General features: G+C 41.5%; 1 pseudogene; it reads right to left on the reverse strand.

Annotated features, from left to right (window-relative positions):
• The window catches only part of LOC149212170 (phytochrome-like), a 126873-nt pseudogene that overhangs the window by 54298 nt on the left and 44609 nt on the right, over positions 1-27966 (reverse strand).

The raw sequence follows: 27966 nt of genomic DNA on the forward strand, positions 1-27966 counted from the left end.
ATTTCTGTTTCGCTAGTACTCTGTTTCGTTAATTGTTTGAGTTGTTTCTCACCGGTGAATTAGAGTGCAATGTGCGTTAGCAATCTGATTACAGGGGCAGGTGCTGAACGTCCCCACCTGGAGGATAGGGTCCTGATCCTCTGCCAACAGAGCATCCATCACTTTGCTTTCCATATTTGTAGTTTTAATTAATTGATTTCATTTTAGCAGTACTGTGATGACTTAACGTAAGAATTACGTATACTACAACTTTTTCAATGCTTTTAGAATTTAAGTACATACAGTACGCAGTAGCCTTTGGAATAAAAAGACGTTCCCTGGTTGACAATTAATGTGGTACTTGAATGTTTAATTCATAAACAATTCAACTAGCCAACATTTTGGCGCCGTTGCCGGGGAAGGCAACTAAAGATTTCTAAAAGCATTAATGGTTTCTTGGTGAAAATAACAGGTGTATGAGAGGACGCAAGAAACCTAATTTCACAGGCGGCAGGGGAGGAAGAAAGAATTTTATTGACGAGATCATCTCAAAGGCCGAAACATCGCAGAGGACGAGCTCCCGGAGACCGCAAATCCAATACTCCTCACAGACGGACCAACAGACGGAGGAAGTACTGGGACCGGAAAGGAAGCTGGAAGCACCAGAATACACTGAGGAACCGGTGGAAGAACCTGAAGACACAGAAGACAAATTAAGTGATTCAAGAAAGAGACCAGAACCTGAAGATACAGAAGAAAAATTAAGTGATTCAGGGAAAGGACCAATGGAGGACAACAGAACGGAAGGAAGAGGGGAAAACTCGCTTTCTACCCTGGAATTTCCTATTGGGGAATGACCCCTATGAAGAATATTCCACTCTCAGCGTTACCCAACTTCCATGGGTTATCCTCTGAGGACCCAGACGAATTCCTCTTTGAATTCGATATACTGTGTAGGAGTTATGATTATGTGACTCCTAATCAGAAACTGAAATTGTTTCCAGCAACATTAAAAGGAAATGTGCTGAGGTGGTTCATGAGCTTAGGAGCTCAGGTAATCACCACCTGGGACCAGATGAAAGAAGGATTCTTGGCCAAATATCAAGACTATTGCCGAACGAGAGAAAGGAAGGAAGAACTGTTCAAAATGGTTCAGAAGGAAGACGAGAGCTTAGAAGATTTTGTGGAAAGACTGCAGTATAATCTGCAGAGGTCTGACCATCCTAATATGAGTAAAGACATTCTAAAGACCATATTGCTAAAAGGGGTAAGAGATGACTGCCTGGATATGCTGAACATGCTAGGAAAAGGGGATATTTCCAAAGAATCATTTGATGAAATCATCAATCTCTGCATGAGATGCTCAAGAGGAGCAGGCAGCAGATCAAAGAGCAGAGATAATGTGTATTCAAGAGTTCAGAAGTCGGCCAGTGGAGGAGCGACAAGAGCCGAAATAGGTAACTTATTAGAAGAATTTAAAACTGAAATGCTAAGCTCTTTCGCTTCACAAATCGATTCTCTGCAGGTTAAGAAGAAACAGGTGGAAGCAGAAGCTGCTCTAGCTATCTTCTGTTCCAAATGCAGAGAAAAGCACCCACTAAGGGAATTCCCACTGGACAAAATACCTATCTGCACAATCTGCGAGAAGGACCATGAAACGCAGCAATGCCCCTCTCTGCCTGGAATCAAAGCAGCACTGCAATCAACTGAAGAAGAGGCTGAAGCAGTGTACCTGATGACACAGAGGAGGCAGTGGCCACAAAGACAAGGTATGAGCTCTAATACAGCATTCAGTCGTTGGAATAATAATAATTCTCCTTTTTACCCACCCATGAACCAAATGCAGTACCCACCCTTCAATACAATGAACTTTCCACCTATGCAGCAGCCAAATCTTCCTTTCCATGATCCTACTATATGGAATCCTTGGGCTCCCCAACAACCATACTTCAATCAATGGAATCCAAATTGGGCAGCCCAACAGATCCCATTTCCTCAACAACAACAGTCTCTTTCCCTACCATCTAACACTCCTCCAAATAATCAGGCAATTAGACCACAGCTGCCTGTACAACCTAACCCTAATCCAAACAATAATAAAGCCCTGCAAGTAATTGACATTCAACCTGTCTCTCCCCTGCAATGTAATGATATGCATCTCCGCTCTGGGAGAATTGTCGAACCCATTATAGATGATATCACTGACTCTGACAAAGAAGAAGTTAGAAAAGAAAAATCACCTAACAACAATGTTGAAACAGCAGAAGCAGCACCTAATAATAATGAGCAAACAATAGATCCACCCTTTCCTGAACGGCTAGCTCTCACAAAAACACTTGAGCAACCTACCTTTAACCTTTTAGGAGAGTTACAGAATCTGTATGTTAAAATCCCATTATTGCAAGCATTAAGAGATGTGCCTATTTATGCTAGAACCATTAGAGACATTTGTATAAAGAAACCGGGAAGAAAGGCTAAGGATCCCCTCACAGTTCATGTGATGGGAGAATTAACTGCCTTAATGACCGAAAAAGATTATCCTGTGAAGTATGGTGATCCTGGTCACCCTACAGTAACAGTCCAGATCGGAAAAACCTTCATCTCTAAAGTTCTAGTAGACTTGGGAGCTGCAATAAATACAATGACACTCGAAACAGCACAACTGCTTCAGTTGAAAAACTTAATTAGGGAAACTCCAACAATCTTAGAATTAGCTGACCGATCTACAATTAAACCCGAGGGGGTCATTGAGGATCTTATAATTTCTGTAGAATCCTGGAACTACTCGGCTGACTTTGTGGTGCTACAGACTAAAACAAAGTTGGGGGGTCATCCATTGATTCTAGGGAGACCTTGGCTGGCTACGGCAGATGCTTTCATCAGTTGTAGGTCAGGATCAATGACCATATCCAACGGGCAGGAGACTAAACAGCTCACCCTCTATCCTCATGCCACACCCATGATCAATAGTGACAATTCTGTATGGGTAGACTATGAGGATGAAGAAACCCAACCAATACTGACTATTGGACAAGCCTTGACTTTTAAGGACTTCACCGAAGATGAACTAATTAGCAGTTTTATTTCTGAACCCTCTTCGGTTAATACTGAAACATTTAACCACTTCACTGCAATCCTAGAATCTGAATCCTAGCAAAACATGAAAGAAGAAAACTTATGCCAGACAGCCCTAGGCAACCCTTCCAAGAGCACAACAATTGAGATTGAACCTGGTAAAACGCTGAATATAAATCCTGAATTGGCTGATAATGAAAGACAACAATTAATAAAGTTACTCCAAGCAAATAAAGAGGCATTCGCATGGGACTACATAGATATGAAATGGATCTCCCCTGAATTATGCACTCACCTTATTTATATTAAGGAGGGATCCCGGCCAGTCTGCCAACCCCAGCGAAGAATGAACCCTAACCTTAGAGAAATTGTGAAGGGGGAACTCCAGAAACTTTTAAATGCAGGATTCATATATCCAATATCTGATAGTGAGTGGGTTTCCCCACTCGTAATTGTACCAAAGAAGAATGGGAAATGGCGAGTATGTGTAGACTATAGATCATTAAATAAAGCAACCCAAAAAGATCATTTCCCTTTACCCTTTATTGATCAGGTATTGGATAATTTAGCAGGTAAGAAATTCTTCTCATTTTTGGATGGGTTTAGTGGATACAACCAAATTAGGATTGCACCCCAGGACCAGGAAAAAACCACATTTACTAGCCCATGGGGAACCTTTGCTTACAGAGTACTTCCATTTGGGCTATGCAACGCTCCAGCAACATTCCAAAGAGTGGTGATAGGAATCTTTTCTGATATGTTCAACGATTCATTAGAAATATTCATGGACGACTTTACTCCTTATGGAGTGACCTTTCAAGATGCCCTGCAAAACCTTGAAAAAGTACTTAAGCGGTGCATAGAAGCACACCTTGCTTTAAGCACTGAAAAGTGCCATATGATGATGAACTAGGGTATTGTATTAGGTCATTTCATTTCATTTTTAGGAATTCAAGTCGACCCAGCTAAAATTCAGGTCATTCAGAACCTTCCTATCCCCAAAACACAAACTGAGGTAAGAAGTTTTCTAGGACATGCCGGATATTACAGAAGATTCATTAAGGATTTTTCTAAAATAGCTTCTCCTCTGTTTGTGTTATTAATGAAAAATTTTGAATTCAAGTGGACTGATGACTGTGAAAATGCATTCAATAAACTTAAACATCAGTTGTCCGCAGCTCCTATTTTGAGAGGACCTGATTGGGCATTGCCCTTTCATATCTCCTCTGATGCCTCAGACATGGCAATTGGAGCTGTCCTGGGTCAGGAAGAAAACAATCTCCCCTATGCTATCTATTTCATTAGCAAGAACATGACACCAGCTGAGCTAAATTATACAGTAACTGAAAAAGAATTTTAAGCAGTTATTTATGCTATTAATAAATTCCGGCATTATATTACTGGCTATACTACCTTTGTGCATACTGATCACTCGGCCATCAAGTATTTAATGAATAAATCAATTACAAATGCTTGAGTTACTAGGTGGTTATTACTATTACAAGAATTTGATATCACAATTGTAGATAGGCCAGGAAAAGAAAATGTAGTTGCTGATTTTTTTTCTCGATTAAAAACTGATGAAAATGCTCCAGTAGATGATTCTTTTCCTGATGAGTATTTATTTGCAGTATCTGCTCACTCACCTTGGTATGCAGACATTGCCAATTATCTAGTTGCAGGAAAACTACCATCACACCTATCACACAGGGAAAGAAGAAAAATCATCCAGCAAAGTGCTAGGTACAGCTGAATAAGCGGGTGTCTGTTCCACACAGGAATAGATCAAGAAATCCAGAGATGCATTGGGGAAGACGAAATTTATGATGTGTTAAAAGCTTGTCATGATGGCCCTTGTGGAGGACATTTTGCAGACAAAAGAACAGCACACAAGGTACTTAGAATGGGTTATTATTGGCCATCACTTTTTAAAGATGCTAGAAAATATGTAAAGGCCTATGACAGCTGTCAAAGAATGGGTCAGCCTAACCACAGGGATGAAATGCCACTTAACCCCCAGGTAACTCTTGAACCTTTTGAGAAATGGGCATTAGATTTTATAGGTCACATTAATCCTCCATCTAATCAAAGAGTTTACATATTAGTATGCACAGATTATATGACTAAATGGGTAGAGGCCAAAGCACTCATTAAAGCTAATGAAGAAGCAGTACTAACATTCTTATTTGAAGAAATCTTTGTTAGATTTGGCCTACCTAGAGAATTAGTCACTAATGGAGGACCTCCTTTTAATTCTCATGGCTTCAAAGATACGCTCCAAAAATATCATATCAAGCATAAAATGACCACACCATACCACCCCCAAGCAAATGGGCAGGTGGAAAGTACCAACAAGGTCATAGAAGCCATCTTAACAAAAACGATAAAGGAGAATAGAAGAGATTGGTTTCATAGGTTGCCCGAAGCTCTATGGGCTTATAGAACCACTTGGAGGAATACAACAGGCTTTTCACCCTATGAATTAGTTTATGGAAAGAATGCTATTTTCCCTGTAGAGTTTGAAATTAAAACCTTAAGAACTGCCTTAGCTGTTAACCTTGATTTAACTGATGCACAGACAGCCAGGTTGCAGCAACTTCAGGAATTGGATGAGAAAATACTAGATGTCGTCCATCAAACAACTATGATACAGCAACAAAGAAGTAGATGGCATGACAGAACTATCAGGCAAAAGCAGTTCCAGAAAGGTAACTGGGTTTTACTTTATGACTCCCGTTTCGAGAACTTTCAAGGGAAGTTAAGAACAAGGTGGTTGGGACCGTATGAAGTGGATGCTGTTTTTCCAAATGGAACAGTCAGACTATTAACAATTGATGGGAGCAGAACACCACTGTTAGTGAATGGCTACCGACTTCGGTTATATCAGCGGCCTGTTTCCAAAGAAGATTTTAAAGCCACTTGCATGGCAATAAAACAGTATTCTTTTCCAGGGGAACTTTCTGTCCCTCAAAGCACTTGAATTTTTTTATTATTTATGTAATTATCTTAGGATAGATATTCTTGTTTTTTTTTTAAATAATAAATCCTGCCAAAGGATTGCGATATTATATTTCAGTATTTTGCATATTTTAGCCTGGGAAGTAGCTGAGAACAAAAGTTTCAAAGGAATTACTGTGCGGACTCGGAATTCCCCATTGCTGCAACACCATTCCCCGTTGCCACAACACCATTCCTGTTGCTGCAACACCATTCCCCCGTTGCTGCAACACCATCTCCTGTTGCTGCAACACCATTCCCCGTTGCTGCAACACCATCTCCTGTTGCTGCAACACCACTCCCCGTTGCTGCAACACCATTTCCATTACTCCAGCACATTTCCTATCTTTTCCCGATGATAGAACACCCGTCCCTGGTGGCCACAACGGCAATTTTCCGTTGCTGCAACACCAATCCCGGTGCCACAGCATTGCTTCCCGATCATGAAATATCTTTCCCAGCAAAATTCCCTCACGTACAAAAACCCCTGTCTTACCACTTCAGCCCAAAAGAACAAATCTTGATAAAATAGACCACTTCCTGTGATGATTATAGCACCCTACTATCACTTCCCGTCGTTATCATTACAAATCACCTATATTACCATGCTTTCAGATCCACGGTAATTATTATGATCTGGCAGAAGACAAGAAAAGACTTTTTGGCGTAGCGATCAAAAAGGTAAAATACGAAGGTACGCACGTTTATGAATGAGCATTAAATAATAGATAACGCGGAAGAGTTGATAGGACCATTAAATGATTGCATTCCCAATCATATCATTTACACGTAGGAGGGGGGGGGGATTACCAAAGCAATTTTCATAATGACATACCACGCCAACTACCGCCACCCTTAATTCTCCCGGTAGGATGTAAAAGCCACGGCATGTACCATTTGCGATGTATGCTTTGAGTTGAAATCGGTAACTCAGCTCCGAACTCTGGAAATTCGCTGAAGCAAAAGCCATGGGAGGAACCCTCATTAGACATGAACCTGGCATGACAGCAGTCCTGGAACTCTTTCCAGAAATTTATCAGATCTTCTTGCAAGCAAGCTGGGTTGAGTATTTCAGGAGACTTCCGGACTTCGATGAGTAGCAAGTCCTGGAATTCACATGCAACTTGACAGAAGGATTCTCTGTCGTCCAAGGAATTCAAGTTCCAGTCACGGAAGAAATCATAGCCGAAGTCACCGGACTACCAGCCAATGGCACACGGTGGTTCAGCAGAAAGCACCTGATTCTGAATGCACATCAGGATTTTCTCCGACCAGGCGAGGAAGTAGAGACCAAGGGCAGAGGTGTAGCACTGCGATCATTACCTCAACCATGGCCAAAGGTCGCTGAATTCGTCAAGCAATATCTAACGTGTGAAGGTCGCTACCAAGTAATTTACCAACACGACTTCGTTCTGTTAAATCACTTAAGAAATGGTCAATTATTAAACATGCCATATTACCTGCTGGGTTGTCTCAAAAATATGTCACGATATGTTATGAAAGCGAAGCATCCAGTCCTTTCCTTAAAACATCATCGCTTAGCCCAATTGCTGATCAACAGAGCTCTCGCTCTAAACAACCCTCCAACCCCCATTAATCCCCATCCGGAGGAAGGAATTCCACAGCCGAAGCATGGAAGTCCTCATCAAGAAGAGGAAACTCTTCGTCAAGCTGAGGACACACCTCAGCAAGATGAAGAATTTCCTCAGCAAATGGACGACATGCCTGAAAAAATCCCTTTGGAAAACCCTCAGCAAGCAGAGCGTATTCCTGAGCAACCCCAGCAAACACCCCTGCATGTTGCTGAGAATGAACAAGCAGCAGCAGAATTAACCTCATCTCCAAGAGGAACTAATCCTTCCGCTCCCATACTCAGTATTTCCACTGATGATTCCGACGATAATATCCCAATTACTCTGCTTAAACGAAAAAAGCAGCAGAGAAAGAAAACCCCAGCAAAAAGGAGAAGAACTAGGGTTTCAACTAAAGCACCTGCTACCCTGACTACTGCCCCTACTTTAAAGGCTAGCAGGAAGAGAAAAACGACTGAATTCCCTGCTTCTCTACCAAAACGAAAATCAGTAGTAGTTGAATCCCCTAATTCCCCCAGTTCACCGCCCATCGCTTTAAGAACCCGCACTCTAGCCACTCCTCGAAACTCCTCTCTCGCACCCACAGAGGCTGAGATGCAGAGTGTTCATAGCTTCGTGACATCATATCTTAAGACAGTTGATACACAAGAACCAGCTGCCGACACCCAGAGTGATAATTACCAAGTGGCTGCAACACAAGAAACAACCACTACCCCAGGTGACACACAAGAACCACCTGTGGGGAATATTGATCAAATTGACGAAGCCCAACCTCTGCCTCCACTGGAATCTACTGTCCCACAGGATCAGCCTACTATACCTGCCCTACAGGAAGAAATTGAGTTTCTAAAATCTCAGATTCAGGACTATCAGGAAGAGATAATAAGGGTTAAGGAAGCATATCAGAAAGAATTCAGCCTGCATGTTTTAGCACGAGTAGCGTCTGCAGTGGAGAAAAGTAAAGGTAACGAATATGTGTGTACAAATTGTGGTGAAATATATACTCAGGCAGGATATAAGGTAGTACAAGAACCAATGAAGGAAGCCTCCGTTGCTGTAGATGAAACAAAAGAACGTGCTGATGCACAAATAGAAATCCCACAATCCTCTGATGAGATAGAAAAACCTGTTGACACACAAGAACCAACAGGATCTTTAGAAGAAATGCAGGCAGACAAACCTGTTGCTACACAAGAACCAACAGGATCTTTAGAAGAAGTGCAGACAGAAAGACCTGTTGCTACACAAGAACCAACGGGATCTTTAGAAGAAGTGCAAACAGACAGACCTGTTGCTACACAAGAACCAACAGGATCTTTAGAAGAAGTGCAGACAGAAAAACCTGTTGCTACACAAGAACCAACAGGCTCTCCAGAGAATATGCAAGACCAAACTGAAGGACTTACTGACACACAAGAACCAGTAAGTTCACCTGAAGCTGCACAAGATCAAGAGCTTACTAACACACAAGAACCAGTAAGTTCATCTGAGACTGCACAAGATCAAGAGCTTACTGACACACAAGAACCAGTAAGTTCTCCAGAGACTGCACAGGAACAAAAAGAGGAGCTTGCTGACACTATGGAGGAAGAAAAGGAGGAGGAGAATATGGATTCACCATGGCCTGCCCAAAGCATTATGGAGGAAGAAGAAATAGTCTCAGGAAGAATTGAAGAAAAATTGGACTCATCCAACCCCAGTCAAACTGCGAAGGAGCAAGAGGAAGAAAAAGGAAATGAGGAAAAAGAAACAGACTCACCCCGGCCCACCCAAATCACCATGGAGCAAAACGAATTAGTACAACAGGAAGAAGAGACACTGGTCAGAAATAAAGAGAAAGATGTTGGATCATCCCAGCCCACTCTAATAGAGTAGATCATTCTGGTTGATGCCTTTACACAAACAGAGCTCCCCTCTGTTAGTGATGTATGCACAGAAACAGAGAGTTTTCAGGCATTGAAGGGAAACTGGTGGAGGGAATATCAACAGTCTCAAAGCAAAGCATTCGAACAGCAAAAGGGGACCTGGTTCGATCATGCTTATAAGAACTGGGAAGCACTAGAGCAGTGTAGAGCCCAGTATAAAGAAATCAAGAAACTGAAAACCAGGCTGTCCCAAATGTTTGAGTTATGTCAAAGAATGCTCGCCACATGGAAACCTTCTTTTAATTATGCTACATTTTTTAGGGAAAGACTCGCATTTATACAGATAAAGGCTGTTAAAGAGGGAAGGCCTCATCAGGTAGTCACATCAGAGCAGTTTATGCAGACCTTTGCAGAGGCACCTAACAACGAACAAAACCTGCTATGTGAACTATACCTCCATAATGAAGCCGTGTCCGAAGAAAGGAACATGAATATGATACCTGTAGTTGGTGATATACAGCTAAGAGCCTTTGTCTCCTTTTTGGCTAATCAACTTACCTGGCAGAATGCCTTTGTCTCAGCTCACCATAATGAACAGAATTGTCTTCTATGGATCAGAGCTGAACCACAGAACGCTGCCACTTTCATTGCACAACACCTACAAATGGTAAGTGATCCTGATATGAAGAACCATATCACGCGACTGCAAACAACAGTCCTAGAAGATTGTCAGCATTATGTGAAGACTAAGGCATCCTTGGCTGTTAAAGCAAATAAACTGTTTTGGGAAAACTGCCCCACAGAAAGGCAGGAATATCACCCGTATAACCCATCAAATCTGCAAGTAGCACTCTCAAGGGTACCTTAGTATGTTAAATGCATGCAGCATTGTGCTGAAAATTGGATGGGTTATAAATTTAAATTTCCACTTTTATGGTTGTCTGGTGATCAGTATAAGGGCTAGTTTGGACTATCCGACAGGGAAGAAGCAGCAGCATGGAAGCATATACGAACTGTTTTTGGGTTCAGGGAGAAGTTTGATGCCACTCCCTACAGCTATTGTCTTAGTAATCTACATTGTTCGTCCCAGTTCTCCGACTCAGACTCAGAGTAGCCATTGCATGCGGACATGCAATCTCTTCAGTTGGGGGGGATGTTGGGACTCAGAATTGACCTATTTTGACCTTATCTTTTTGCCGTATTATTACCCTTTTGCAGTCATAGGTTGAAAGATTTTGATTTTATAATGACATAATTACCCCAAGGTACAAAGTAACTTCCCGCATATCTATGTTTAATTATTCATTGCATATTCGTGAATATCTTTATATTTATCCTTGGAAAAGCTGACTAAACTGTCAAGTAATTGTCTTAAGCTTGCAGGAATTATAATGTATAGTTGTTGTAACACCAGAAACAGCAACTACGCAGTTGCTGCAACACCAGAAACAACAACTACGCAGTTGCTGCAACACCAGAAGTAGCAACTCCGCAGTTGCTACAGTCAGCAACAGCAATCATCTAAAGCAAGCTATTTTGCAACAGCCGCGAATAACAGATGGCAACTATTTAAAGAACCCTGACGCGGCATAATCAAGCGGATGTCTGAGTAAGAAAAACACAGTCAGTGTTGTCTAAATCAGGAACAGCATGGGGAAGCGGCAAAGGAATGTGAAGATCCCGAGAAGACGGTCGAAGTCAGTTACCAGCTGTGTAACAGCAAAAACCCAAGAAAGAACATATTATCATACTGTTGTAACAGCGATTCTGTAATTCTTATTTTTATAGAATGGGTTAACTGAATGAACTGTAATACTCTATTGTAATAGATGTCTCCTCTATAAAGAGGAGACATCTACATGAAAAAGGGAGGAGTCAGAGTCTATGGTCAGTCTGTAAGTGAGATTTTGGGAGAACTTCAGCAAGTCTAAATTTTATTGTACTTGGATCTTTCCGGCAGATGAATATAAAATTGTTTTGAGCACTTAATCTAGTCTTCGCGTTCCTGGGGAATCTTGTGAGAGGGACTGGGCCCACCTTCCTCACAAGATTCACCCATTTACTTTCTTGTCAAGTGTGTAAATGTGTAATAGTTTCTTTCCGGTACTCTGTTTGGATTTCATAGCTCTGGTATTCCTGTTTCGCTAGTACTCTGTTTCGTTAATTGTTTGAGCTGTTTCTCACTGGTGAATTAGAGTTCAGTGTGCGTTAGCAATCTGATTACGGGGGTAGGTGCTGAACGTCCCCACCTGGAGGATAGGGTCCTGATCCTCTGCCAACAGAGCATCCATCACTTTGCTTTCCAGATTTGTAGTTTTAATTAATTGATTTCATTTTAGCAGTACTGTGATGACTTAACGTAAGAATTACGTATACTACAGCTTTTTCAATGCTTTTAGAATTTAAGTACATACAGTACGCAGTAGCCTTTGGAATAAAAAGACGTTCCCTGGTTGACAATTAATGTGGTACTTGAATGTTTAATTCATAAACAATTCAACTAGCCAACACTGCAAAGTATAATAAAATATATATTAAAAGAGTAAGGCCAAGTGGATAGAATGAACAAATTTGTGACCCATCCATGAAGGGCTGATGTGATGCTGATGGATGGAATGTTTGCAAAGTTAATTTTGCAGTTAAGAAAATATTGAGATTTGACAAGTTGTAAAATTATACTAAAATTAGGTTATCTCACCCCAAGTTATGAGTCTTGTGAAGGTATTGGAATTTCCTGCCACTACAAAGACACTGCAACATTCTTTCCTCAGAAGACTAAGTAAAATGATCATATTAATAGTATGAGAATAAAGAATATCATGCCAAGGGGAAAGGGATGAAAATAAGACATCCCATTTAGTCCCAGAGTCAAGAAAAGAAAATAAGACATCTTGTTTAGTCCAGGAGATAGGAAATGCACTAAGAATAACATCTAGCCTCATGATACCATGGATGAACTTGGTAAGATTGATGCTTATGATGAAATACTTCTTGCAACATTCAAGGCTACAATGATTCGAACTTGTGAAAATGACAGAAGTAATAGAGCTTATAGATCTCATTGTAGAGCAAATTGCCAACCACTAAGAAGAGGGAACTTGATGAAGAAATTATATGGCACTGGATGGGAAATGTTCCCATGCTTTGGATAAGGATTGGGAGGTTGAATTTTGGAAAGGCAGGGGTAGTACAACAAAACAACTGAAGAAATAGTAAAGTTGATATTTATATAGTAAACTAGTTCTATTTCATTAAACATGCTTTTGTGAATTCTGAATGCTTTAAACAATGTTGCAGTTTAGTGAATGTTGTTTCAAAGCATTCAAAATTCACAAAAACATGTTTAGTGAAATAAATTAGTTTACAATAGTTTAGTGAATGTTTAGTGAAATAGAACTAGTTTACTGTAGTTAAGTTTAGTGAAATAGAAATAGAACAATGTTACAGTTTAGTGAATGTTGTAGTTTTGTGGGTCAAGGAACCCATGCAGTGATTTGATTGCTTAGTCTACAGACATCATTGAATCTATTATGATAGGTGTGGGAATATTATTTGGCATGGCCAAGAGAAAGCCTCAAGGATATGTACATGCAAAAAAATGCATACATACAAACATGGGGGTCTCATACGTCAAATTTAGTGTTTGGTTATGTATAGATCCCATAAAGTCAGCAAAAAATTCAATGTTATATGATTATAAGTAAATGAAAACATAATGATTCTTGAAAAACAGAGCGGTAGTTGGCTAAAGGCTTGGAAACACTACAAAGTATAATGAAATATCTATTAAAAGAGCAAGGCCAAGTGGATAGAATGAACATATTTGTGACCCATCCATGAAGGGCTGATGTGATGCTTATGGATGAACTGTTTGCAAAGTTAATTTTGGAGTTAAGCAAATATTGAGATCTGACAAGTTGCAAAATTATACTACAATTAGGTTATCTCAGCCCAAGTTATGAGTCTTGTGAAGGTATTGGAATTTCCTGCCACTGCAAAGGCACTGCAACATTCTTTCCCAAGAAGACTAAGTAAAATGATCATATTAATAGTATGAGAATAAATAATATCATACCAAGGGTGAAGGGATGAAAATAAGACATCCCATTTAGTCCTAGAGTCAAGAAAAGAAAACAAGACATCTTGTTTAGTCCAAGAGATAAGAAACGCACTGAGAATAGCATCTGGCCTCATGATACCACAGATGACCTTGGTAATATTGATTCTTATGATGAAAGACTTCTTGCAGCATTCAAGGCTAAAATGATTGGAACTTGTGAAAATGAAAAAAGTAATAGAGCCTATAGATCTCATTGTAGAGAAAATTGCCAACCACTAAGAAGAGGGAACTTAATGAAGAAATTATATGGAACTAGATGGGAAATGTCGCCATGCTTGGGATAAGGATTGGGAGGTTGAATTTTGGAAAAGGTAGGGGTAGTAGAGAAAAACAAGTCAAGAAATAGTAAAGTTGATATTTATACAATAAACTAGTTCTATTTCACTAAACATGTTTTTGTGAATTTTGAATGCTTTAAAGCAACATTCACTAATATTAGAGGCAATATCCATTCTCCAATGCTCTATTGATTGTTCCTATTTTCACCTTTGATGAAAACAAGCATTGATCCCATGTGATCATCAACTTTCTTCTCCATTATAGTGTTTTTATAGAATGTATGATGCTTTCATGCATGCTTATGTATGTTTTCTTGCATGAGAGAGAGAGAGAGAGAGAGAGAGAGAGATGTAAAAATTGGTATTTGTTTCTTTAAGGAGGTGCATGACTACCTGGCTTCCATTTATGCATTGGGAGTGGAGGAGAGAGGCATCTCACAGAGTGGTATTCTGAAAAAGGTGTGCATCTCAATCCTTTTCTATAATTAGTTTTGTGCCATATCAGTTTCGAGGTTATGCTTACCTTGTGGAAATGGAAAATATTGGATGTTTTAAGTTCCTGAGCAGTTCTTGAAGGGTATGGATAAAATGACTTCTTGGAGGGACACAAGATATCCAAAGTCATGGGGATTTGGAGCCAATCTCACGTTTGAAAGATTTAGAGTCCACGAACCTGTCTTTTCCCATTAAAAATTGGATTTTAAAACCTATCTTTGGATGGACATGGAATACCTCAAGGCATGGGGCCTTGGATCCAATCATGCATTTGAAGGCTTCAGAGAATACAAACCCACCTCTTCCTTTTCAAATTAGATTCATTTGCTGAGGAAAGTTGAACAAAAGATAAATTTTTGGTTCTACAATTTGTTGTCCCATGGCAACATAATGATATTAGTAAAATATGTGCTAGAAAACATTTGTCTATTGGTTGTCTCAAGATAAAATCCCTATTTCTATTATAAATAATCTTAGGCAAAAAATGTTCAGCTTCCTATGGAGGACTGGTAAAAATAGTAAGTAATGTATTCACCTAGCCTATTGGGACTCCCTGTCTAAACCAAAAATTCTTGGTGGGTGGGGTTTTAAAAATCTACATTGGTTTGGTAAAGCTTTGGCCCTAAAAATTATGTGGAGAGGCCTATTTGGTGTGGGAATTTGGAGCCAATTTTTAAAGGAAAAGCATCTAAAAATAATGTTGGTGGTGGAATTTCTTAGAGGATAAGCAAACAAACTTGTCAAGAGGGGATCCATTGTTTGGAAGGCCCTTATTGACTCTTTCCCATTCCTTTTTAATTGGATTTACTGGAAAGTTGGGGATGGTAAGAAAGTGATCTTAGGAAAGGACCTTTTTGAAGGTGGTTCTTGTGTCTTCAAATTATCTTCTGATCTGATCCAATGCCTAAATGAAAAGGGTCTCTTCACCCTCCATAATGATAAAGAATAGTCTTTGCTCTATCTTCTAAGAGCTACTAGTTGAGTTATGCTATGTTGGGACTGTATGGTTCTTTGGCAGAGGAGTGGAACTCTTTCATTAAGGAGATAAATTATCAATGGGGTCTATTTAAGTAACTCCAAGGACTTCCAGGTCTGGAGTTGTATTCCTCCTCAGGTAAGGAAAATGTTGGTCTCACTTAATATGATGCAATAGCCAATTCTACAGTGGTCCAAGATTCCAGTTTCTGGAACAAATTTATTTGGACTTGAATATTTCCAACAAGCTAAAATGATTCACCTCGCTTGTTCTTAAATACAAAGTTCTAACCTAGGAGAACCTGCAAAAAAGGATGCCTCACTAGACCAAACTATTGTTGCCTCTGAAAATAGTTTGATGAATATTTTGATCATATTTTTATTTGTTGTCCTACTGCTAAGAAAATTTGGCATGCAGTTCTTTTGGGTTTGAGAATTAGGGAGAATTTGGATCAAATCTCCTTTGAGGTCCTTCTTTTTCACTGGGCGGAGAAGTATAAAACATTTTGAACTCTGCCTATTTATGTTGCTTGGGGTATTTGGTTGCTCAAGAACAGGGTAATCTTCCAAAATGTGAGTATTTTCATTCTTCTTCAATCTTCTAAGAGTGTTTCTCTCTACAGGGAATATTTCTCACTTCAAACTAGAAAAATTCTAAGAAGGATCCAATTTTCTGGCATCTCACATGACCCCATTGATCGGGTTCTTTGATGGAGATTCTCAAGCAAACATCTATGGAGAGGGGGGGGGGGGGGGGGGGGGGGGGAGGATTATTCTGTCAAGGAAAATTTTTATCCATTTCAAACTTTTCCTATGATATGTATCCAATACCAAAGTCAAAATTATAGTAAATCAACCTCCCTATTTTTTTTTTTGGTTGTAACTTGCATCACACTAAACCCTTTGTTAGAGTCAGTCTGGTCAGTCCTCCGTCAGAGGTCAAAACTCTTTATGCATTTCATTTTTAGGTGTCCTGCTCGATTCATTCTGCTACATTCTGCTAGGGCATGCCATAATCTGACGAAGAAGGTCATGCTAGTCATTTCCCCTCATGTCTGGCTCATGCTGGCTCAGGTCTTTTGTCAACAATCACCAAAGTCCATGACAGTCAATGTCTGGTCCTTTACAGGACAGAGTCATTTTCTATGTTTGGTTCTAGGAATTCATCAATTTGGTCTTTGAAACATGTCCAATAAGCCATGCAGGCCAGAGGGATGTCTTACACAGCTATGGTTCAGAGAGCTTCATCATCACGTGGATAGACTTCGACTCTTCTTCAAAACTCCGTTTTGAAGAAAAGTCAAACAAGGTCATTTATGATAAAATTTTCCAAAAAATCACCAGTTGACTTTTCAGATGCAGTTATAGTTTACATGGCTAGATACTTTGTCATACAGTCCTTGCAAAGATGTGCCAAAAATTCCACCATTTGAGCCAAAATGTCAAAGGGAAAGTGAAAATCAGTGTGTTTAAAAATCAGTGAAAAAATGCAAAACACAACATCAGAAAAATGGGTTTTCAAGGTAGCAAAAATTAAACCCATCCCCTCAAAGGCTATAAATACATGTTTTGGCCCAAGTCAAAGGTATTGTGCTACTACAAGACTTGGAGAAGACATTGCAAAGGCGTGAGTGTGAGATTGGAATGTTGGAAGTGAGTGGGAGCAGGTTCTAGAGCGCGTGTCGCACATACCCAGGAGCGCGGCGCACTCACCGGGCGTGGCGTACACGAAGTTCATCTCGCAGTTGAAGCTTTACACAGGCGTGGCACATACAAAGTGTGTGGCACGTTGGGAATTGCGTGCGGCACATACAGTCCAGGGACCGAAACACGTTGCCAAAGCACTGAAAATTTTGGTGAACGCCATCAATTCAAGAGGTAGGCCTTATGACATCACCGGTTCATCAATTTTGTCAATGATATGGTGTTCATAAGATGTTTGAATGTCACCCAAAAGCATAAGGTCAACCATAAGAAAATCACCAAGAAAACGTTGGCTGGGTTTGTTAGTGCCAAGGTTTCACTCCACTCACCTTTGTCCCCTCACCTTTCATTTTTCCCATCTCCCATTGATCATTTTTCCTAAAACCCCACCCTAAATCACTATCATAACCCTCTCCCTATTCCTCCACTATTTGGTCAGCTCAAAGTCACCACAAGACCAGCTCATTGTGCAAGCCAAGCTGTGGGAGGGGGTTGCATGGTCGAAGAGTCGAAGAGTCAAAGGATTAGGCATGACTTAGGGTGATTTCAGGGCACGCGGCACACACACCAAGGAGTGCAGCGCACTCATTGGGTGCCGTGCACACAGAGCCTGTCCACTGTGTAAATCTGCCACTGGCTCAACGCACTAGGCATTCCGCGCGGCACACAGAGATGTAAAGCCCAAAAACTATTCAATTTGCCTAATTTTTTTTTGGATGCTCACCAAATTTGAAAGGTAGACAACCTACCTCCATTCTTGCATCAAACTTGAAATGAATAGCATGGTTGTAGGGGTATAAATCAAATGCAAACATTTTTGTAAAGCCAACAAAAGGAGACACAAAGAAAACATAATCCTAGGGTTTGTGCTACAGTAATAGTTCCGCCAAGGTGTTTCAAACCCTACCCCAACAACACTATACCCAAAACTACTCCCAAATCCCGAAAAATCTCTCCCTTTAAACCCTATTCCCATTTCATCATTCCCCTCCTAACACTCCCTGTTTTATTTTCCCCTTGGTGGCATATTTTTAGAGCAACTACCAACTTCATTGGAATTCAAGGGCAGCATAAAACTCAGGGTACAAACAGCAGTCATGGCATCAGGGGTTTCATCAGAATATGAGGAGGAAACTCATAGTGATACGGCTTCAGGAGAACAGGCTCCCTGGAGACCTAGGAGTGGCAAACATGTCAGAGATGAGCTAAACACCCTCACTGAGTTGCAAGCATGCCCTCTTGCTATGTCTTGTTTCCAGCACTTAGCATGTTTTGAATTTTGTCAGAGGGTGGAAAATGTCAGAGTTCATCATGAGTTGGCCCATCTTTTTGCACTTCACCTACATGGAGGTCAGTCTATCTTGGCAGGGGTCACTTTCACATTGACACCCGAAACCATATCAGTGGCAACAGGCATACCAAATGTTGGAGAATAGTGGCACAAGAAGATGAAGGTGGAGAGGGATCATTATGAGCCTTACATTAAGGCCAGTTGTTTGAGCCAACTCACGAGAGTTTTTCCATTCAGATTTTTTGAGAGATGAGTATGCTCCACTCATGAAATTGAACATGAAATACTTCAATTGTGAGGGGAGGTTTTATTGCCTTTATTCCTATCACATCAGGTTGCTCATGCACTTTACTAGGGTGCGGATGATGAGCCTCCCATTTTTCAGTTGCGGTAACATAGAGAGGATGAAAATTTTCATGCAGCACAAGACCCCTCGACAGCAGCTAAACAGTGTTTATCACTTTGCTCTTATTGAGATTTTGGTGGATCATCAGTTGGGATTGCAGGGCATTTCTTGGGAGGACTTCATCTCCCATGACTTCTTCAGCACTCCATAGGTAGTATCAGAGGTAGAGCACGAGGTAGGTGGTCCTTCACATCAGTATGAGTGCCATGAGACCACTACGTTGCCAGTGTTCATCACATATCAGAGAGGCTATCTGAAAGGCATCAGACCTTTGTTTGCAGTGGCAAAGCGAGTGTTATCTCCACCCAAGGTGGAATGGGCCTCGCTTCCTACATCGACAACATAGGTACAGGACAAGGGAAAGAAGCCCAAGCATGATGAGGGGCCTTTAGGTGAGCCATTAGGTGAAGGAGAGACCAAGTTAATTCTCCTTCATGATGATGAGACAGATACAGATTCAGAGAGTGCCAAATATAGGAGGACCATCCAGGAGCAAGAAACGAAGATAGAATCCTTATCACTCAAGTTGGAGATAGCCAAATGGAACATCAGGTATTTTAAGTAGACGAACAAACAGCTAGAAGACCAACATGTGATCATGGAGCTGCAGAACATCCGTGAGGATCGCCAGGCCTCCCAACATAGGAGGATTGAGCTCACTTCCTTAGAGCAATAGATTCATGATGATCGGGAGTCTACTCTCGAGATGGTTAACATGCACCTGGACAGAATGTTGAACAAGGCTGACAGAGACAATGCACTCCTGAGGCACATGGCCTACAACTACATGGCGCGCAACAAAGTTTGCAGGGCACAAATAAGGAGTTTGAAGGCGAAATTGGGAAAAGCGGAAAAAAGAGCAAGATAGGCTTCAAATCTTGGCTAAAGCCTCTATGGCCGAGTATAGTACCTCTTAGACAACCTCCAGCCCAAATTTCAAGAAATTTGGGGCAATTTTGGTGTTTTTGGAAATTTTTGGGCAAAAAACAGGGTTTTTCTTCCTATGCGCCGCGCAAGGCACGCGGCGCTAAAATTATAGAGCTCCAAATGAGGAATGGCTTGAATTTTTGGATTCATCATGGAAAGTCATGACTACTGGTGTCTAGACAAGAAATTTTGGCAAGGTATGAGTCTCCAAAAGGTCAAAAAACACCTAAAAATGGCCTTTCTGCCACTTTTTGACGCACAGAAAGCAGTCTTGGAGAACGAAGATTTGGAGGGCAAATGAGCACCAAATTAAGAAATTCTAGTGGGGTTGAAAGTAGACAGAACAAGCTTTCCAACAAGCCCACTTGGGAACATTTTGGACACCTGAAAGTGCCCCACAACAGGCCCCAAAATAGTGTGGCGCATAGAGAAAATGGCGAGGCGCACAGAGGAAAATCTACCCAGTTTGCTTCCGTTTCGCGAAATTTCAGGTCGCAACTTTCTCCAAGTGGGCCCGCTCATCTACACTTCGGTTTTTTGGCACCAATGGAGGCATTAAAAGAATTTTCTCTCCAGATGGTCTTTTATCCAAGTGGCGAAGGAAGGCAAATGGTCACCCAAGCCAAATGTCATATTTGTGGCGCTGCACTGTAGCTGATGGTTGGCTCTCCATCTCCATTTTGCAATGATTCGAGTAACTCCCCAACCCTTGGGCATTCTATCTCTTCCTTACACATTCTATGTATTGTATGAAAACTATTTGCAAAAGGTTGGCTGGTTTGTAACTTCTGGAAGACTGTGGGAGAGAAATTCAGTTCCGCATTGTATATTTTGACAGAGGATTAATGAAAGGCAACGGCTCTGTTTCATGAGATTCTTTTGGTTGTGAGTGTAGAAAATGTGCCTCTTATGTTTTCATATGTATTTTTTATGTTTCATAATTCAATTCATGTTCATTTCCAGTGAAATTTTCTGAGTGAGATTAGGTAGAATTCAATTTTATTGCTCTACCTGGGGAAAATTTCATGTTTAGTGTTATTCTTCTGTTGAAAAGGATTCATGTAACTATGCCCTTTTCGCTTTCTTCAACATTATTTTCATTCCGCATTACCTCAAACTAAAATTGATACACTTTCCACCTACCTTGCCTCACGAAGTAATCTCTGCCTTCGTATTACATTCTCTATTCTTTGTTGACCGTTGGTCCCATACCATCCCAGAAAACACAGTCATTCACAAAAAATTCGTTTCTTGGTTCCATATTCTTTTGCTAGCCTAAAATAAATTTTCATTATCAGTCATCTCAGGCCATCTTGTTTATCTGTTCACTGAGCGTGACTCGGAGAGAGCCCTCTCCTGTTCTGGTAGGGCTAGCTACCAGACTGAGCATGGTTTGTGGTTACCTTAAATTTTTCCATCCTTCAGCCTGAGGCAGATTTAGGTGCTAACATACTGGCGACTCCACTGGGGAAGAAGTTTACTTGTAGATTGTCTTGCCCCAGTACATATCTCAAGTTCAGAGCTGATTTTTGATGGTGAACAACATTCAGACATAAGAAGACAGCTAAAATCATTCACCTGGCAACTCCTTTCACTGAACAATCTAGCAACCGGTGCTTCATGGTGACTCCACTGCAGAGGAATCAGTAGCTTTGAGATTTTTTATTTTTTTTTAAATGGAGCAGATTGTAAGAAGATACGCTCCCATGAGCCGAGATCACATTCCAGGCTTTCCAAATAATATTCCAAAAGTAGATTGGTTAAGGAATTTGCCTATGTTAAAATATGATGGTAAGAAGGATGCTGCTTTACATCTAGTTCGATTTCACATGCATATTCGCAAGTTGAAGGTTGATTTTCTTGAAGATTGCTTGATGAAGATATTCTTGGCCACTCTGGAAGGTGAATCCCAATCATGGTACGAAAGTTTGCTGCTTGCTTGTATTTACTGTCTAAAGGATTTTCATGCCCTATTCATTGAAAGATATAAAGACTCTTATCCATCATTAAATCTAGTTCATGACTGTTGCAAACATGCTTCTACTTTTATTGAAAGCCTTGAAAAATACTATGAGGATGATGAGATCATGGAAGCCTTGTATGAGAATCCATTTCAACAACATGAAGAGAAACTAGAGGAGTCCCATCAAGATGCTCAGGAAACGTTACAGCAAAATCAAGATCTTTGTACGGTGGAAATGAAGGAATTTTGCATCTTGACAGTCAACATGAATTACATGAAATAGATCAGTAGGTTGAAGAATTCCATATGGCTGAAAGTGATGAAGGAAAAACTATCGGTTCAGATCTATCCATAGAAGAAAACAGCATGCAAGGAAGTTCAGTTCTAATTCCAGAATGTGATAATGTTAAATCACCCATTTCAGATTCAGATTCAAATTGTGATGACCAAGAAAACTTGTACTAAGTCCCATGAAAGAGAACTCTGCTGTTGAAATCATCTGGGATGAATAAGACAGAGTTATGGATCAAAGTGTTCTCATGTCATCAGAACACAGTCTTCATGAAGAAATAATCCAATCAGCTCGGATCTTTTCTCAAGTAAGTGAAAACGTTCCTCTAGATGAATTTGTGGTAGATGATATAAAGTATTGTGTTGCGTTTCAAGAATCATCTGAAGTTTCTTTCCTCTTGATTGATGAATGTAATGAGGAACATGATAAACTGGCTGTCATATCATAGGAAGATGACCTATAGTATATTCATACCACAGAAAGTCAGATCATTCAGGATTCCCTTTCAGATTCTTCTTCATATGTCTAATGTTTTGAATTTTTTTTTCCAAGAGGAGATCTACTCATCTATTTGTTCAGAAATTTTTGAGGATCAGGGAAAGACTTTTACTGAAGAAAGATCAGAATCAAAGGAGAAAGACACCTTTCTTTTCTAGCAGGAGGAAAGACTTCATGTTTTCAGGATCCAATGGAAGATTTGTTGCAATCAATAGTGAAGGTGATTATTGCAGTATTCAATGATGAAGGGGATCATGGTCCATTATGTTTTTGGAGGCCCAATTACTAGTATCTGTTGTTGACCAGAAGATCTGATCCGAAGGATCAATCAAGGAGGCATCTACTTGATTGGTTACATTGGAAGACACATTACACATGATTGTACATATTGCATTAATACGTAGGTGGCTGTCATCATGATTTGAAACCCTCGAATCTTGATGGACTGCTGCCATTGAATAAGTTTTTTCAGTTCTTGTTTTAGTTAAGTCAATCATGAGTCATTTCATTTTGCATTGACTCGGTTTTTTCAGTCATGTTGGTTTCATAATTAAGTCGGTTTAAGTCAAGTTTCAATCAATAAATGAGTCGAAGTCTTGTGTTGGTTTGTCGAAATAATGACTCCATAGCCCAATGGATGAAGGCACTGTCTAGCTCCTCCAGAGATCTGCTGTTCTTGGCACCTCCAAGGAGCTACCATCCCCCATTGGAGCTAATGTTAAAGTTGGTCTGGTCAGTCCTTTATCAGAGATCAAAACTCTTTATGCATTTCGTTTTTAGGTGTCCCTCTCCATTCATTCTGCTGCATTCCGTTAGGGGCATGCCATAATCTAATAAGAAGGTCATGCTTGTTGGAGAGGTAAATCCCCTCTACGGATAGAGGCGATCCCTACTAGCCCAGCAAGGGTCTAGCAACAATCAAACAATGCTGCTATGCATGTTCCTAATTACAATTAAACAAGAGGTAAAGAGCACCTACTTGGATTCCAGCGCTGCTTTTTGGCGAAGAGATGTTGCCTTCGCTCCTTCGCTTTGGCTGGTCACAATCCTCTGCGATCCCCGCGAATGGATACCTGCACACACGAAGAGGAAACAAACACAAGCGTGAAATCTAGTAAAAGCAACCATACATCGGTCAGAAAAGATGTAAGTCACATTTAACCATTGCAAGTACAAATGGGAATGGAACAATAATAGCAGTCATCTATTATTAATCAGAATAGAGAAGAGTACAACCAAATGTTCTGACGTCGGTAACCTTCTCAGGAGGGGCCAGTCAGCATGTATCTCAAGCATTCACCTTTGAGGATGATTCTCCCAAGATAAACAACTCTCTCTCTCACACAAGCAACACAAAACAACCTTCCCTAAGCAATCAATCACTTCCACTCCTAGCACACCAAATACCTATAGTAGCAGCAATCTGAGCACTATAAGCTCTATACAATCCAAGCTATGTCTAACTAGCTGCTCATGGTAATGGTGGAAGTATATGTAGAGAAGGAGCCTCCTAAAAGGGTGGAAGGATGAGCTTATCTTTGAGGGAAACGTTTGCAAAGGGTCGAACAGTCATGCCATATAAGGAGTCGACATTCACAAAGCTAAACAACCAAGCCTGGAGTTATCTGGAAGGCTGGTTGTTTGAACAAATTCGCCCAAACTGGATCAGCGCGGATTATGAGGATACTGCCCACGCTGTCGGCGCATCTCAATAACTGGGACAGTCATGTCAGCGCGGAAGCACACGGGAAAGGCGCGCTGTAGGCCATCGCGGAAAAGTGATGTTCTTCCGCGCTGGCAGCGCACAGAATACACTACAGGGCGCCTGTCATCGCGGTTATTTTGGGACAGACGCGCTGATGAACAAAACTTTGGAAAAAGGGTTTTTAACCAGTTCAGGGAGCAAGACTTATGTTTGTGGAATCTGGGCACAGCAGGGTGACTGACAGGAAGGCAGTGAGAAATTACTGTGTAACAGATGCCCCCTAAAGCATGAAGACCGAGAGAGTGGGAGGGGTGAAATGCTTTAACAACACACGCCGAACTGGAACACCACCAGAAGGACCAAAATATCTCTGATAATCAAGTACATGCAGTCTAGGCATGGGCGCAGCCATCCATGAAGACATGCGAAAAAGGTCTGTGGAATGGACGCAGCCACCCAGCTAAAAAGACCATAATAATGACAAGGTATGGTCGCAGCCATCCATGACGACTCAGGTATGGGCGTAGCCATCCATCAATGAGTCATGTAATGATCATCCACAAAATCGCAACCTGGACCATAACAGACAGGGTTCCAGGGTCTTGTGCTCCGTCCCGATCCGAACAAAGTACAAGTTCAAGCATGTGAATATATGGGTTGAAGTCGAACATGCATGAACATCGTCTGATTAGCAGTCAATGATGAAAACTGTTAACAGACGCGAGAGGTACCACCAATAATGACAATGGCCCTCAAGGTACTATAGGTACAATCCGCGGCATGTGAATCAATGAGCTGGTGTCAAACACCCATGGAATCATTCGATCGGAGGCCAATGATGTAAACCTCGCGTCGAACACGAAGAACCTGCCATTAGGGCATGCAGGCTCTAAGGCACCTGAAGGGAGTCTCTAAGTCACCTTCCTGGATAATGAGCTGAAGTCGACAGGAAGTGACCTTGATCGAAGGTGGGCCATAATGTTTCCCACATCATCGACGCGAGACAGAGGAAAAATGATTTGTGTGAGATAGCAGATGAGGTTGTATTATTGCAGAGGTCAACTTCTCTTGAACACATCGGCGGCACTACAGCGGATTTGGAAGTATTTGACATCAAATGAGCAGAGGGTATGGTAATGATGGCAATGAGCAGATGAGAAGTCAAATAGGATAACCCCAAACCCACGGAGGTCAGTGAAAAACAAGATGAGATAGGCCCCCCCAGACACACGAGCAGAGGAGTGCCATGTTCAAGAGCGACATACTGCCGACACGACTACGATTACAAGTTCCATTTTCCCCACCATTTCTGGTAGGTACCCCGTTATTTTTGGATGACAAGCTTGACGGGGATAGCATATGCTTGAAGAGTGTCATTTTGACAATGTCCGATGTCATCAAGTGTTTAACGAGCCTGACAAAGGAAAAACTCGGCGTCTTTTCTAGTTTAGAGAGTCTGAAAGACAGCAGAAAAGAAGACTCCAGGGGGTCCTTTTTCGTACAGTTGTGTCTCTTGAGCCGAAAAAGTATAAAACAATACTCGAAAGAACCGCCCGACCCAAAATGATCGAGGAGTACTTTTCGTAAATAGTGACCTCAACCCGAAAAAGTAAAAAAGCGGTCAGAGGCACCGTCGTTTTGGAGCCAATAACGAGTTCGAAACGACAAAACCCGGCAATCTTTTTAGTTTAAACGGTCGAAAAAAGAGCTTTAAAAGGCGACCGCCTCTCATTCCTTTTAACGAGTCAAGGGGAAACTCGGCAATCTTTTCATCTTTAAACGGTCGGAAAAGTGCTGAAAGCAGACCTCCATTTTTATTCTCTTTAACGAGTCAAAAGGGAAAAATACTCGGCAATCTTTTCACATTTTACGAGTCAGAAAAGAGCTTAAAGGTGACTCGTCCTAGAGGAACGAGTGGTATAAAGGGTAGCAACTCGTTCCGGTAATGGTGGAACTGCTCAAAACATGTAATGGTCAAGAGGCTGGCTAATAAAACCACTCATCGCTGCGGTTCCTCAGGAAAGGATAAACAACCAAGTGAAAGCATATGATCGGCCAAAGAGATGGTGGCGATGGAATGAAAACAACCAAGGCTCATCTAGCAGAATTCAGTGGATAAAAATGGCAATCACGAGATGTAAATCGGGTATGGGTTCATTTTTACACAAGCTTGAACCATGGAGAACTCTGCTTGGATTATGTTTCATGTTTACACAAGCTTGAAATGAAAAACTATGCTTGTTATAAGTTTGCATGCCCCCAGCATAATAATGAAAATCGAGGTACATGCCCCCCAAGCTTCATTGCATTCAACAAAGTGGATGGAATGAAGGTTCACTCTCGAGATCTATGAAAGACTCGACTTGTATTTTACGAGATCTTAATCAAAAGACTCGATTTGGAAAGGGAGGTGTTTCATTTTTTAATGAGGTTGACACAGTAAAAGAACTATCCCCACAACCCTTGTTTCATTTTTTAAGGAGCTTGACACAAGATCAGGAACTATGCTCCATCCAGACCTAATTTCATTTTTTAGGGAGCTTGACATAGGAAAGTGAACTATGCTCCATCCAGACTTCATCATAATGAACGGGAAGTGGAGGCCCCCAAGAAAGTGGCTCCGGAGGGAAGGCCGACATCTTGGAAATCAGGACCTAATGCCCCCAGGACACTATGCACGATGGTGTCATCACTGGGTATGGGCACGTGGTAGGTGGCCACGTAGTTGATTTGCGGCGAGGCAGATGCAACTTGTGGATGAAAGCTAGGAGGGAAGGATGAGTGCGCCGGAGGGGCTTGTGGACGAACGAACGATAATTGATCGAACGTCACGATTCTTCCATCGTGTGGAAAACAAACCACACGGAAAAGTGAAGAAACAAGGGCTCCCATGGCATACACATAATCACGACCAAGGAGAAGACTGAAGTCTAAAGAACCTTGGGTAACTGAGATGTCTATATAGACAGTCTTGCCTCCCAAAGTAATAGGAAACTGTGGAAGGATCCCTAACGGTTGACTCGTTCCTCCATCAAACGCGGTGAGATGCGGTGCGACAGGTACAAGCGATGGGGAACCCAAAGCTCGCCAAGTAGTAACGGGCATGAGACTAACCGATGCTCCTTCGTCTAACACAGTGCCGGGCAGCGCCTTATTGCAAGCATAGGCGGTGACCCAGAAAGGCACGTGGGATGGAAGGGGAGGGGTAGTCAAACGACTCCAATCAAAGGAAATGACCGAACTACTTGGTGGGGGAACCATATGGTTGCCCCCCTGCTCGGAAAGAACCGACTCTGAATCCTCGGGAGAGGTTTCAGGGGAACCTTTATCAAGCTCAGGAGAATCTGAGGAGACGAGAAGAACATGAGAATTTTGCTCTTCCGAAACAGAGTGCTTGAGAGGAGGGGAACTCGAATCAACACTCTTTCCGACCAACGGCGGGTCTGGAACAGGCTGGGGACAGCCAGGTTCGGGAAGAGGAGCCTGGACAAGAGAGGAATCTGAAGCAATCTCTTTGTCAACAAGGGCGCGATCTGCAGTCGCAGAAAGACGTTGATAACCAGCAGGAAATGGATTCGGAGGAGCAGCAAGACTTTCCAACACAGCAGAGGCTTTATCCATGAGTGGACAAAGGTGAAGGGGATGTTTTCCTTCACAAAGTCGACAGGGGATTCGAAGCTTCCCTTTCTCCTTACCATTCCCAACTGATGAGGTAGCATCGCCATGATCATCAGTGGACGATGAAGGGCGGGCCGGATCGTGAGACCAAACTTCTAATACCCTGGGAATGCCAGGACAATCACG

Source organism: Pinus tabuliformis, chromosome 1_1, assembly GCF_031772625.1.
Source record: "Pinus tabuliformis cultivar Carrire ecotype Pingquan chromosome 1_1, CPIR1, whole genome shotgun sequence".
NCBI classification, from domain to species: domain Eukaryota; kingdom Viridiplantae; phylum Streptophyta; class Pinopsida; order Pinales; family Pinaceae; genus Pinus; species Pinus tabuliformis.